Source organism: Lissotriton vulgaris, chromosome 3_1, assembly GCF_964263255.1.
Source record: "Lissotriton vulgaris chromosome 3_1, aLisVul1.2, whole genome shotgun sequence".
In the NCBI taxonomy this organism is placed as follows: Eukaryota; Metazoa; Chordata; class Amphibia; order Caudata; family Salamandridae; genus Lissotriton; species Lissotriton vulgaris.
In genome coordinates this window covers 1,682,378,775-1,682,391,481 of record NC_141689.1, presented here as the reverse complement: position 1 = coordinate 1,682,391,481, position 12,707 = coordinate 1,682,378,775, and positions in this window count along the sequence as shown.

Genomic DNA, 12,707 nt, shown 5'->3' with positions numbered 1-12,707 from the left:
GTATCCTAACAAATAAGATGGGATCATGAAAGATAATAAGCTGGGTAACAGACGTACATTTATAATTTGCTATAGGTGTGGATGCTTTGACCATGTAGTAAATTTTAAGAATTGTCCAGCTCTAAATAAAATTTGCGTAAAATGCAAGAAGAGTGGACATTTTGGTAAAATGTGCCGTTCTTCTCAAAAAGTTAATTGTATTGCTTTAGATGACGAGGGGATAACTGAAGAATTTAGTGAATTCAATTGTATTTCATGTATATCATCAAACAATTGTGAAGGTTTTCCTTCGTGTATTGTCAATATTGACGGTAAAGAAATTTCCATGATGGTGGATTCTTGTGCCTGGTATTCTATAATTGGCAAAGACGTGTCTGAGGAATTGTGGGCAAATAGAAAATATTTAAGACCTGATATTAAACCTGGTAGTTACTCAGGGCATATAATTGATTTGGAAGGATTTTTTTAGGCCGAGCTCAGTTTTAAAGGTAGATCTACAAGAGCAAAGGTATACATAGCTCGCAAGGGAGAATCCATTTTGGGATGGCCTCATCAAAAAGAAATGGGTATGAAATTAGATACTAATGCTTCACCAACAGTTTTCATTGTATCTTCAAATAATGAAGATTTTATTTCTGACATTAAGAAATTATTTCCAAAAGTTTTGGGAGAAAAATTGGGAAAATATGCTCATTCAAACATAAAATTGTACTCAAAGAAAATGCTATACCTGTCAGGCATAGGGTTAGGAATGTGCCTTTAGCATATCGTGATAAATTAAAAGATATTCTTAATGATCTAGTAAAGTCTACCATCATTGAGTCCATTGAATCTTCACCTTGGGTTTCTCCAATTGTTCTTTCGCTTAAAAGCAATGGCAAACTCCGCTTATATGTGGATTTTCGCAGTTTGAATAAGGAGATTTGGACTGACAAGCATCCTTTACAAAAATGAATGAATTAATTTCCACTCTTTCAGGAGCTTGTGTTTTCTCTACTTTAGAGCTTTTGTATCGCTATTTGCGTATGCCATTTGGCCTTGCCAGTGCTGCGTCCGTTTTTCAACGGTTAATGAAAGAAATGCTTGAAGCTTGTAAAGGGGCTATTGCTTTTCAGGATGATATTTTAGTTTATGGAAATGATGTGGCAGAACATGATAATAATTTGAAAGCAGTTTTGAACAGTATACAATTGAAAGGTTTAACACTCAGATTTTCAAAATGTAAATTCAGACAAGAGAAAGTTGAATACTTGGGGCATGAAATATCTAAGGAGGGTATTAAGCCAAAATTTGATCACATCTCAAGTATTTCTAAAGCACCTCCCCCGATTAATAAAGAACAATTGTTTTCCTTTTTAGGGTTTACAGAATATTTCAGTAAATTTGTTCAAAACTATGCATCTAAAGTATCTTCATTACAATTGTTACTTAAAAAAATGCAAAATTCTTGTGGGTTAATGAGCAACAGATACAATTTGATGAGTTAAAAAAAGAAATTTGTTCTGCTCCATTTTTGAAACCTTTTACTATTGGGAAAGAGTGTGTTGTAGCTGTTGATGCTAGTAACACTGGTTTTGGGGCCATACTCTTACAAAAAAGTGCTGGTGAAGAAAATATTGTGTCTTATGCATCTAGAACTTTACGAGGTGCTGAATATAACTATTCTACGATTGAAAAAGAGTTATTAGCGTGTACCTGGGCTGCTCAACATTTTCGTCAATTTTTGTGGGCCACAACATTTTTGCTCAGGACTGACCATAAACCTTTAGGGAACATGTCAGCTGCAGGTGGTGGTAGGGTTCTAACTGCTAGATTTGCTAGATTAGCAGCTAAACTACAATAATATCAGTGTACTGTAGAGTACATTCCTGGTAGATTAAATGTACACACAGATTGTATGTCCAGATTGTCTTTGCCTCAATATGATGATGAATATGTTGATGAATGTGATGTAGCATATACCATGCAGGATATTAATGGATCTGAAGCTGAGGTGATTTCAGAATAAGCTTGGAAAAGGGCTATGTCTGATGATGTTATCTTGTGTTCTATTGTGAATTATGTAAAAAATGGCTGGCCAGAGGAGAGGAAATTAAGTGGTGACATTAGTTAATTTTTTAAAATCAGGGATGAACTTATGTGTTCGCATAACATTAGTACTAGAGGGGACAAAATTGTTTCTCCGTTCAGTGTCAGGAAAGATCTTATTAAGATTGCCCATGAGGGACATATGTGGATGTCCACTACTAAGAGGCGTTTGTGTGAATTTTATTGGTGGCCTTGCATTGACACTATGGTTGATAGATGGGTCAGGGAATGTATTCCATGTGCAAAGAGTGACAAATCTGTTAAACCGTTGTCGGGGCAGGTTTCTCCGATTGAATGTGCTCAGGGTCCATGGAGGAAATTAGGAATTGATATAATTGGACCTTTAAGTATTTCTAATTCTAAAGAAGTTTACGGTTTGGTTCTAATTGACTATTTTTCGAAATGGCCTGAAATTAAAATCGTAGAAAAAATTACTTCTCTTCAGGTTATAAATGTTCTTAACAATGTGTTTAGTCGTGAAGGATAACCTTCTGAAATAATTTCAGACAATGGTACACAATTCATTAGCAGGGAAATTGAATTGTTCGTCAAAAGGCATTATCCACAAGAGAGTTTCAAATTACATCCCACAATCCAATGGTCAAGTTGAGCGCTTTAATAGGGTTAATAAAGAAGCTATTCAGTTGGCTGTGAAGAGTGGTTTGGATTGGAAGAAAGCATTACGTGCCACTTTATTAACTTATCGCACTTCTCCAAATTCTGTCACGGGTTGTTCTCCATTAGAGTTGTTAAGGGGTAGGAAAGCAGGTTCCAAATTATTGCCATGGTGGATGAAATCTGATGACAAAATTGTTCCTCCGTTCAGTGTCAGGAAAGATCTTATTAAGATTGTCCATGAGGGACATATGTGGATGTCCACTACTAAGAGGCGTTTGCGTGAATTTTATTGGTGGCCTTGCATTGACACTATGGTTGATAGATGGGTCAGGGAATGTATTCCATGTGCAAAGAGTGACAAATCTGTTAAACCGTTGTCGGTGCAGGTTTCTCCGAATGAATGTGCTCAGGGTCCATGGAGGAAATTAGGAATTGATATAATTGGACCTTTAAGTATTTCTAATTCTAAAGAAGTTTACTGTTTGGTTCTAATTGACTATTTTTCGATATGGCCTGAAATTGAAATTGTAGAAAAAATTACTTCTCTTCAGTTGATAAATTTTCTTAACAATGTGTTTAGTCGTGAAGGATAACCTTCTGAAATAATTTCAGACAATGGTACACAATTCATTATCTGGGAAATTGAATTGTTCTTCAAAGAACAAGGCATTATCCACAAGAGAGTTTCAAATTACAACCCACAATCCAATGGTCAAGTTGAGCGCTTTAATAGGGTTATTAAAGAAGCTATTCAGTTGGCTGTGAAGAGTGGTTTGGATTGGAAGAAAGCATTACGGGCCACTTGATTAACTTATCGCACTTCTCCAAATTCTGTCACAGGTTGTTCTCCATTTGAGTTGTTAAGGGGTAGGAAAGCAGGTTCTAAATTATTGCCATGGTGGATGAAATCTGATGAATCCGATATGTCTAATTTGGATTTTAACAAGGTACGGGTGTGCTTGCACGAACAGCCAGGAGTCTTCAATATCTTGTGGACGGTTTTGTTAAGTTCAAGGAAAATATAGACCTATCGGTGAACCTAAGCAAGTCCTTCGTCATGGTGGCAGGTAAAAAGCCCTCTAAGAAATTCCCGTTTAAAATAGGGAATCATAGATTGGACTCTGTAACCACTTTTCCCTACCTGGGTCTTTTGTTCAATGGTGAGATTCAGTTTAGCTCCCTAATTGAGGAACGCTGTATGAAGTTGGTTTCTGCAAATGGCGCCATTTTAAATTTTGCACGTAGGCTGGGCCGCTGGTCTCCCGAACAAGTGATGTGTTTATGTGGCTCGATAAGCACTGCAAAGGCTATATACGGTGCCGAGGTTTGGGGCTTTAGGGACTCCAAAAAATTACAGCTGGAGGAAGATAAATTTCTCCGGAGAATCCTAAAGATCTCTCAGGCTACTCCTCCTGAGATTGCCCATAGGGAACTTGGTACCCCATACATCACAGATCTGATAGAAATTAGGAAAATTATGGCATGGCTAAGTAGAGAAATTGTTTTAGATTGTCTGCAAAGGGATAAGGACCAAAGAAAGTGGGAGGAGGTATAGCGTGCATTCACCGCTCGGAGATCGAGGTCAGCCAATTCCAATCTGACCCCATAGAGTCCTGTGAATACCTTGGTCTTAATATAAGAGCACTAAATAAGCAAAGCTGCAACCTGCATGCATTCTACCACCCACCTGGGGATAACGCAAAATTCACAGAGGAACTAATAGAGATCATAACGGCCAACTCAAACCCGGATGCCAACAATATATTCCTAGGTGACTTTAACCTACACTGGGACGACGACAAGGACAAGCTGGTTAACACGATGAAAGACTTCCTCAATGAACTAAACCTTACTCAAGCATGCACCCAGCCCACTCACTCGCAAGGAGCGACGTTAGACTGGATTATCTCAAGAAATAAGGAGACATCAATCCTTGCTATAGATCCATGCGATTGGTCTGACCATCACGCCATAACATTCACGATACCTACTATAAAAAAGGGTAAGACCGTGCAACCTCGCAAGATCAAAAAACTGATTCGTGAGACAAAGGAAGCCAATATCCTACAATTGGTTGAAAGATGTGAGAAAGACCTGAAGCCACCTAAGAACAGGCAGAATGTCAATGAGCTGACTGACCATTACATAACCTCGATCAGTAACATCGTCAATGACACCATGCCTCAAAAACTGAAAAACGTCTCAGAGAAGCCAAAAAATCCTTGGTTTAATGAGGCACTGAACGAGGACAGGCGAAAACTAAGAAAGGCCGAAAGGAAATGGAGACAACATCCCTCCTCCCCCGAGTTGAAAGCCCTCAGAAAAACCAGAAAACAATATAACAAAAAGATAATCAACTCCAAAAAAGAATTTATAAGGGCTGAACTGGATAATGCCAGAAACAGACCACGAAAACTCTTCGAGATCCTAAAACAACAGTCAAACAAACTAACCAAAACGACCCAAGAGAACGCAAAAACTCCCATAAGCTGCGAGGAATTCGCCTCATTTTTCTCTGAAAAAACCAAACTACTAGAAGTTGAGCTCACAAGTGCAGCAGCCAACCTTGTGACCCCTCCCTCACCTAAAAATGAGGCTAATGAGACAACAGAGGGCCCTCAATCAAAAAATAAAGCAAATTGGGACACATTTGAACTATATGACCAAGGTAAGATTGCCAAAAAGTTAGCCGAACTTAGACCGAACAACCACTATCAAGACCCTCTACCGTCAAAGTGTGTAAGAGAAATCAGCCACACTCTAGTTCCGATCTGGACCCAGATAATAAATGCCTCACTTACACAAGGGACCCTCCCTGACTGCCTAAAAACGGGGCAGGTAGTGCCCATCATTAAAAAACCAACAGCGGATGCGACAGACCCGAATAACTATCGACCAGTGACCAACATACCGTTACTGGCCAAACTTATTGAGAAATGCGTACAAGGCCAATTGAGTCAACACATCGCCAAGTTCGCATTACTAGACGACTGCCAATCAGGATTTAGAACAGGTCATAGTACTGAAACTGCGATCCTGCACATTGTTGATGACGCCTTACAAGCCCTTGACCAAAATAAGGCATGCCTATTGATCCTACTAGACCTGTCATCAGCTTTTGACACTGTAAATCACGAAATACTAATAACCAGGCTTCAAGACAGGATGGGTTTGTCCGGAAACGTACTGAAATGGTTCAAATCATTCTTACAGAACAGGACTCAACTATTCCTGATCAACCAAGCAACCTCCTCCCCATGCCCTAACACAATTGGGGTCCCACAAGGCTCAACTCTATCCCCAGAGCTATTCAACTTATATGTTGAACCCCTTACGGAGATTCTTCGAAAATCACGGATATCCTATCACATGTATGCAGACGACACGCAAATATATATAAAGATCGCCTCCCGTGATGACGTCGACCGAATGAACGACACACTAAAGAAAGCGTTGCAATGGTTAACAACTAATCATCTGAAACTGAATGCCCACAAAACGGAATTCCTGCTAATTTCACCAACAAGGAGTCAACCTGAAGTAAAGGAATGGGTGAAATTGGTGACTGCGTTAAACTGCACTCCGACCCTAGTTAACTCAGCTAAATCTCTGGGAATCAAGTTAGATGAGAACCTCGACATGAAAGCCCACATTAACTCAATGGCCAAGAGCGCCCGCTTCCATTTGAACTATTTACGAAAACTAAAACCCTTTATCTCTGAGGCGGATCTGAAACTGGCCACCCAATCGCTAGTCATCTCGAGGATTGAATATGGTTGTACCACGTTAGCTGGCCTACCCAAGACATCCATAGCACCTCTAAAAGCCTGCCTCAACGCAGCAGCAAGACTCATCACAGGAACGAAGAAATTCGATCATATATCGCCCCACCTGAAAGCCCTAAACTGGCTACCGTACGAGGCCAGAATTCAAATGAGAATGGCCTGTATTACTCACAAAGCGGTTCACTACAACATGCCTAGATACCTAGCCAAGAAAATTAAACTTTCGGGAGGCAGCAGACCAAGCAGAAGTGCCAAAGAGCTGCTATTGAGACCGGCCTTCTTCCGCAAGAAAAGGACCTACGATCGGGCCTTCTCCGGAGCTGCACCCAGAATTTGGAATTCACTCCCTCCAAACATTAGGAAGATTCAAAATACGGAAACTTTCAAACGGGAACTAAAGAGCCACTTGATGAGTAAATACCCTACGTAGAGAAACTACAGACTATTGATATGAACATATACGCCAAAGAGGAGGTACTCATCATGAATAATTGGAAGTTCAATATCAAACAAATGAAAGACTCCCGTCCGAGCCTCGGCTACACACTGAACTGCTACCTCATATATTTGTGAGCTTATATACTGTATCTCACAGCTCTAACTATATAACCTCTACCTCACTTTATTATATTTATGACTACTATGACAAGCTAAACTGTATGCAACTGTATCTCACAGCTCAAACTATATAACCTCTACCTCACTTTATTATGCTTATGACTACTATGACAAGCTAAACTTATGCAACTCCTAATAGCTAACTAGATAGCCAATTGATATTGATTATGTTATATAACCCTACCTCAACGAGCTTGAAGATATAACTATGACACAAGCTGAGACCAATGCACCTCTTAATGCCTTTTATCTAGTCACACTTTTACCACACCGCTTCTACCTCATAACTGTTGGTTGATATAATTGATGTGATAATTGTCAAGTCTGTAACCTTTTTATGTTCAGCGCTCTGATACCCACGGGTCTTGTTCGCGCTATACAAAACACTATAAATAAATAAATAAATAAATAAATAAATAAATGGCTAAATTTTGTGAAAAGTACATTAGAGTCCATAGACCAGCACACTCTCTTTAGTAATCCCTCTACGATAACCTCCAATTGTAAACCACTAGTCAGGAAACTGCTGATGGAGAATTATAACATGAGTAGAGCAGGTACGGAGTCATCAAAGAGTTCAGTAGTGGCCCATTCCTTACTTGACAACGGGGTGGGTGTGGAACCCTATTTATGGCTGATTCACAATCAGCAGGACAGGTTTTTAATGTCCCGTGTAAGGCTCAATCTGTTACATAATATATTATCTTACCCCTCTGGTTTTACCGTAACGATTGAGCAGAAGGGTGCCAACGGCTGCGACAATAGGTGTCCGCAGGACACCCTTCATTTTGTACTTCTTTGTCCTTTTTATCAGGTCCCCAGGCGCAGTTGCCTAGTTGACATTTTAAGAGAGAAAAAATTGTGTCATGCTAAAGCTGCATTACTCTTTTTACAAAGAGCAAGTGATACTCGCACTTTATGTTCTGTGATAAGTTTTCTAAAAATTGCTGTTAGGCTAAGGAACACACGGGATTGGGCTATGATGTATATAAAATGTGTATTCTCCGTATGAATTTTACTAGTTATGTATCTGTTTTTAAAAAATAAATTAAACTCACATATAGTTCAGTATTGTAATGTAATGAATTTTTATAACCTGTATTTTTATGATGGTTTTTATCATCGAAATAAAGATTTACTGAAACTGAAACTGAACAAGGTAAGGGAACGTGTTAAGAAGTATCAGGACAAAATGTGTAAGAAACCTAATAAACAGAGGATTGTTAGTCATAAAGATCGGATTGGTGATTTTGTTCGTGTGAAATTGGGTGGCTCCACTTCAAACAGATGGTCTAAATGGTCGGATCCACTGAAGGTAATAGAAGTATTCAGTAAAGCTGTTTGAGTTCAAGGAGGCAAGATATGGTCCGACAAGTCAATGTTCAATTCTAAAACGTTGGAACCTCATATATTTGATGGGGAAGATGTTCGAAGTTTCATGGATAATTTTGATTCCTTGGAAAATACTCAACATATTCCTGTTAATACTAGTATCAATACAGGAGTAGTGAATGGTTCTTGTGTTGATGCAGAGAATGTTAATAATAATGATTCTCCTGTTATTGAACAGTGTTTGTCAGACTCTGTACAAAGGTCCTTGGAGTCTGTTGTGCATCATGACAAACTGGAAAATTATGTAAGGAGGAGCGCACATGTTAAACATGCTCCTATGAAAATGAAAGATTATGTTAGATTTTAGTTGATTTTTTAAAAATATTTTTTTGTTGGTTGTTTTCTTCTTAGTTTTTTTTCAAAAGGGGGAGTTGTGTGGTATTCTCATTTATTTGGAATACAGGCTGTATATTGTAGAATGTAGAATGTTATTGTAAGTTCTATGACTCTGTGTTCCTGGGAAATCGATTGAAGCCTGACTGAGTTCTATGCCAATCCTAAGTGGTTGTTAAGCTGTCATTCCTTCCTTGGAAATAAACCTACAACCTGAACCATTCCAGTGAGAGCGTGTATTCTTTTCCACAGAGACGAAGCATTCAACGCCTTAGCAGAAATCACTAATTAAACATAACCTTGTAATCTGGAGCAGCAAAATCTGGCGACTGGCAGAAGATGGGCCTTGTTAGAATGTAAAATGCAGGCGAGCTTAACCTCTTAAGTGCTGCGTCGGGGCGTTGGCCGACGGCAGCACTACCTCCCCAGTGCTGCGCACGACCATTGGACGTCCATTCAGCACTAGTTCCAATGGACAGCGCAGCACTGGGGAGGGATATTTGCGCCGCATCTAAGGTGTTAAATGAAGGAAAGAGATTGGCCATATAAATTATGATGAAGAGCTACAGATTACTTTATGGGGAAATCCGAGAGCAGTAAACAATCATTTGTTGTGTACTGGAAGCAGGTGCAAGGAAATGAGATTAGAGTAGATGTGAGGCCGTTCATTAAGGTCAGGTACCAACATGGCAGCAGCATTTTGGACATGATTGAACCTAGTCATGCTATAGCGCGTTGCAGTAGTCCATTCAAGCCAAAATAGGAGACTGCACTTCTGGTCTATGGTAATGAGAAGGAGGAAGAGGAGAATGAAGTGAGAGAACTTTCTTATACACACACTGATTTGGAATCTGCTTCTTCCTGTATGCAGAAGATAGGCACCTGTCCAGAATGAGTTCCTAACAGGTAGACCTATGCCTAGTCCTGACAGTTGTTAGAAGATGGAAGACAGTCAGTCAGTTTAAGGCTCACTCTAAGCCAGATAACATTTTTTTATCCCTATAGCCTACCTCTATTGGGGTGCGGCTATTTTGACCTCGTCCATGAACACAAACCTGAACTTGCTCAGTGATGAGAAACCTAGGTATAATGTTTAACTCGGAGCTCTCTCTCAAACCTCAGATTAAGTGCTGGCCAGGGTCTGCCATTTCCAAATTAAGTCTTTTTGACAATAATGACCCTATCTTGCTACTCACAATTAGACAATTTCACCAACTTTCTTTCAGACTTCAATACCTTCACTGCCTGCCAGTTCAACAGTGCATTAATTTTGCATATTTCTCTATAATGCACTGAACCATTATTGCTCTGGCCACTTTGTTTATCAACAACACATTTTTCATCTGAGTCACACTCTGATATTAGAATCCAAAACATTCTTCTAAATCCTGCCTTTCATTCTGTCAGATGCCATGGAACTACTGTTTGTGTATTAGCAGCGAAGGCATAACATTTGTTGCAGCCCAGTTTTAGACTAAAAAGCAATATTGTGTAATTCTGGAAAACCATAAAAAGGAGACTGTTTAGTGGAGACTAGGTTATCTGTTAGCCATGTTTTTTGTTTACCAATTTCAGGTGTCTAGTGTTAGTCTACTATTACCTGCACATTGACAACAACAATGGTACAGCAGCTATGATTCAGATGTATGCTGTATCACAGGGGCTTGCTAAATGTCCTAATGTCTTACACTATCTGTAGTACATTTGCAACACTGGCTAGACCATGAAGCCTCGCACATTGTTGTGGGGCTTTCACATACATACTGAAAAGAAAAGCAGTATCCTTCTTTTAGACAAGCCAAAAGGGCCAAGCAGTAAGACTTCTTGGTTCTGACTTGGTCTCTGTAGAGGCAAAGTTGAAACCATTCAGTGAGACAGATGCTGTGTTTGCTCAAACAGAGTACGCTGCCCTGAGATACATTAAACAACGATCAGCCAGTTATGCTTCATATTTGTCAGATGCAGAGAGGTTTACCTGGGTAACTAGCATTGTCAATATTCAGGCCTAAATTGCACACTCTACACACACACATTTATGTGTAGGAGAGGCATTGCTGAAACAGGATTTAAAAAATACTGACTAAATGCACCATCTTGCTGTCTGCTTCCCAAGGACTGGGACTTAAAGATCTAGAAGCAACATCTAAGGCACTCCTTTGAAAGTACTAGCCCATTTAAAAAGCAAACAGCTAAAACTAGAATGGAGAAGCATTTAACAAATTAGAAAATGTACTTGACATAATTTCCATGTTGCTAGCTGTAGACCTTTAAAATGTGCACCACAAATAAATAATCACGAGTTCCTTCCTCAGTTTCTTCCTCTGTACGTTAGAAAAATATTGTGAATTAGTTTTAATCGGCATGTTCATTGCCGATCTCTGTCTCTTTCTTGAGCTAATATGATGCAATTTTTTAAAGACATATTTTGTAGCCTGCTCGTAAAATTGAATGTGTTCATTGTCTATTATGTTAAGCTTCCTTCAACACGATAAGTGCAGGAAGAACAATGTATTAAAACTTTAGTTTATGCAATGTATTTTAAAAAGTTGTCATTTTACTTTTGGTGGACAAATGACATGAATCACAGAAATTCTTAGAACATTTGTATTTAATGACACGCTCCTAGATAGAAAGCAAAATTACATATTTTTAGTTTTGTGTAACATTGTTTCCTAACTCCATTGCTAACAGATTGCTATGTATTTAAAAATATCACAATTTGTTCTGTATAATGTGCATTGTGCAGAACAATATAATTGGACTTGAGTTATTGTCATTTGTGCTCGCTTTGATTTTAAGAGCTCTTTTTGCTGATGTACTTAATTCGGTCTCTTTTCAGATAATTTTGCACATTTGCTCTTTGTTTCTAGAGCTAATTTTAAATCATAGTATTGCTTTGAAGCTATATTGCTGGCAGGCTCACTTTAAATTTCTTGGTATAATTAGTTTTATTTATTATCAGGCTTACTCACCATTCACACTGTAAGAGATAGAATTAATATTTGGAGTGGGTGACTGACCACCTCAAGGAACAATCACAGCCCTTGTCAGGGTGAACCCTCAAAGTCATTAAAATATGCTGAGCTCAACCCCATGGTCGACCTGGCATAGAGCAGAAAAGCTAAGGTAGAGCAATATGTAAAGTATTTTCAGTAGGTTTGACCTGCCAAAATTTAATAAAGGTTGTGGTATTTAACTCATCCACTACTTATCAGATGCGATAAATAACTCCGAACTAGTAAATCCAACCTGTGTGCAAACAGTGGTTTACATGGGTTGGAATACACCGACCCACTCATAATCAGTACTTTAGTCTTGTAAGTCTCAATCAACCTCAGGAATTCAATTCTATGGCCCCCAAGTCCACAGGGAAGGAACTTAGGGCCATATTATCAAGAGCAGGCGATAAAATATTGCCGCTTTATCGGCAGGAAACTGCAGCTAAAGCGGCGATAATGGGCTTTGATAATATGTCCTTGTGAATTCCCATAGCAGTCCAGGTTCTGGTGTTAACCTGGGCTGCTATGGGAATTCAAAAAGGCATATTATCAAGCCCATTATCGCCGCTTTAGCGGCAGTTTCCTGCCGATAAAGCGGCGATAATTGTATCGCCTGTTCTTGACAATATGCCCCTTAGAGACTCACAGAATGTTAGGCAGAGGCCACATAGCAGGGTCCAGGTGAGATCCAGTTGCCACTGGACAGCTGGTCATTTGAAGGAAATGCCTCTTGTAATGCTGTGTATCCCCTGTAGCTTGAACAAGAGTTTAGCCTTACGACCCTTGGAGTCAGCACGAGTGAGCAGGTCCAGTCATTTCAGGGTTCTTCTCAGATTGCAATTTCTAATCTTCCTCAAGTCTAGGTGGGGTTTGA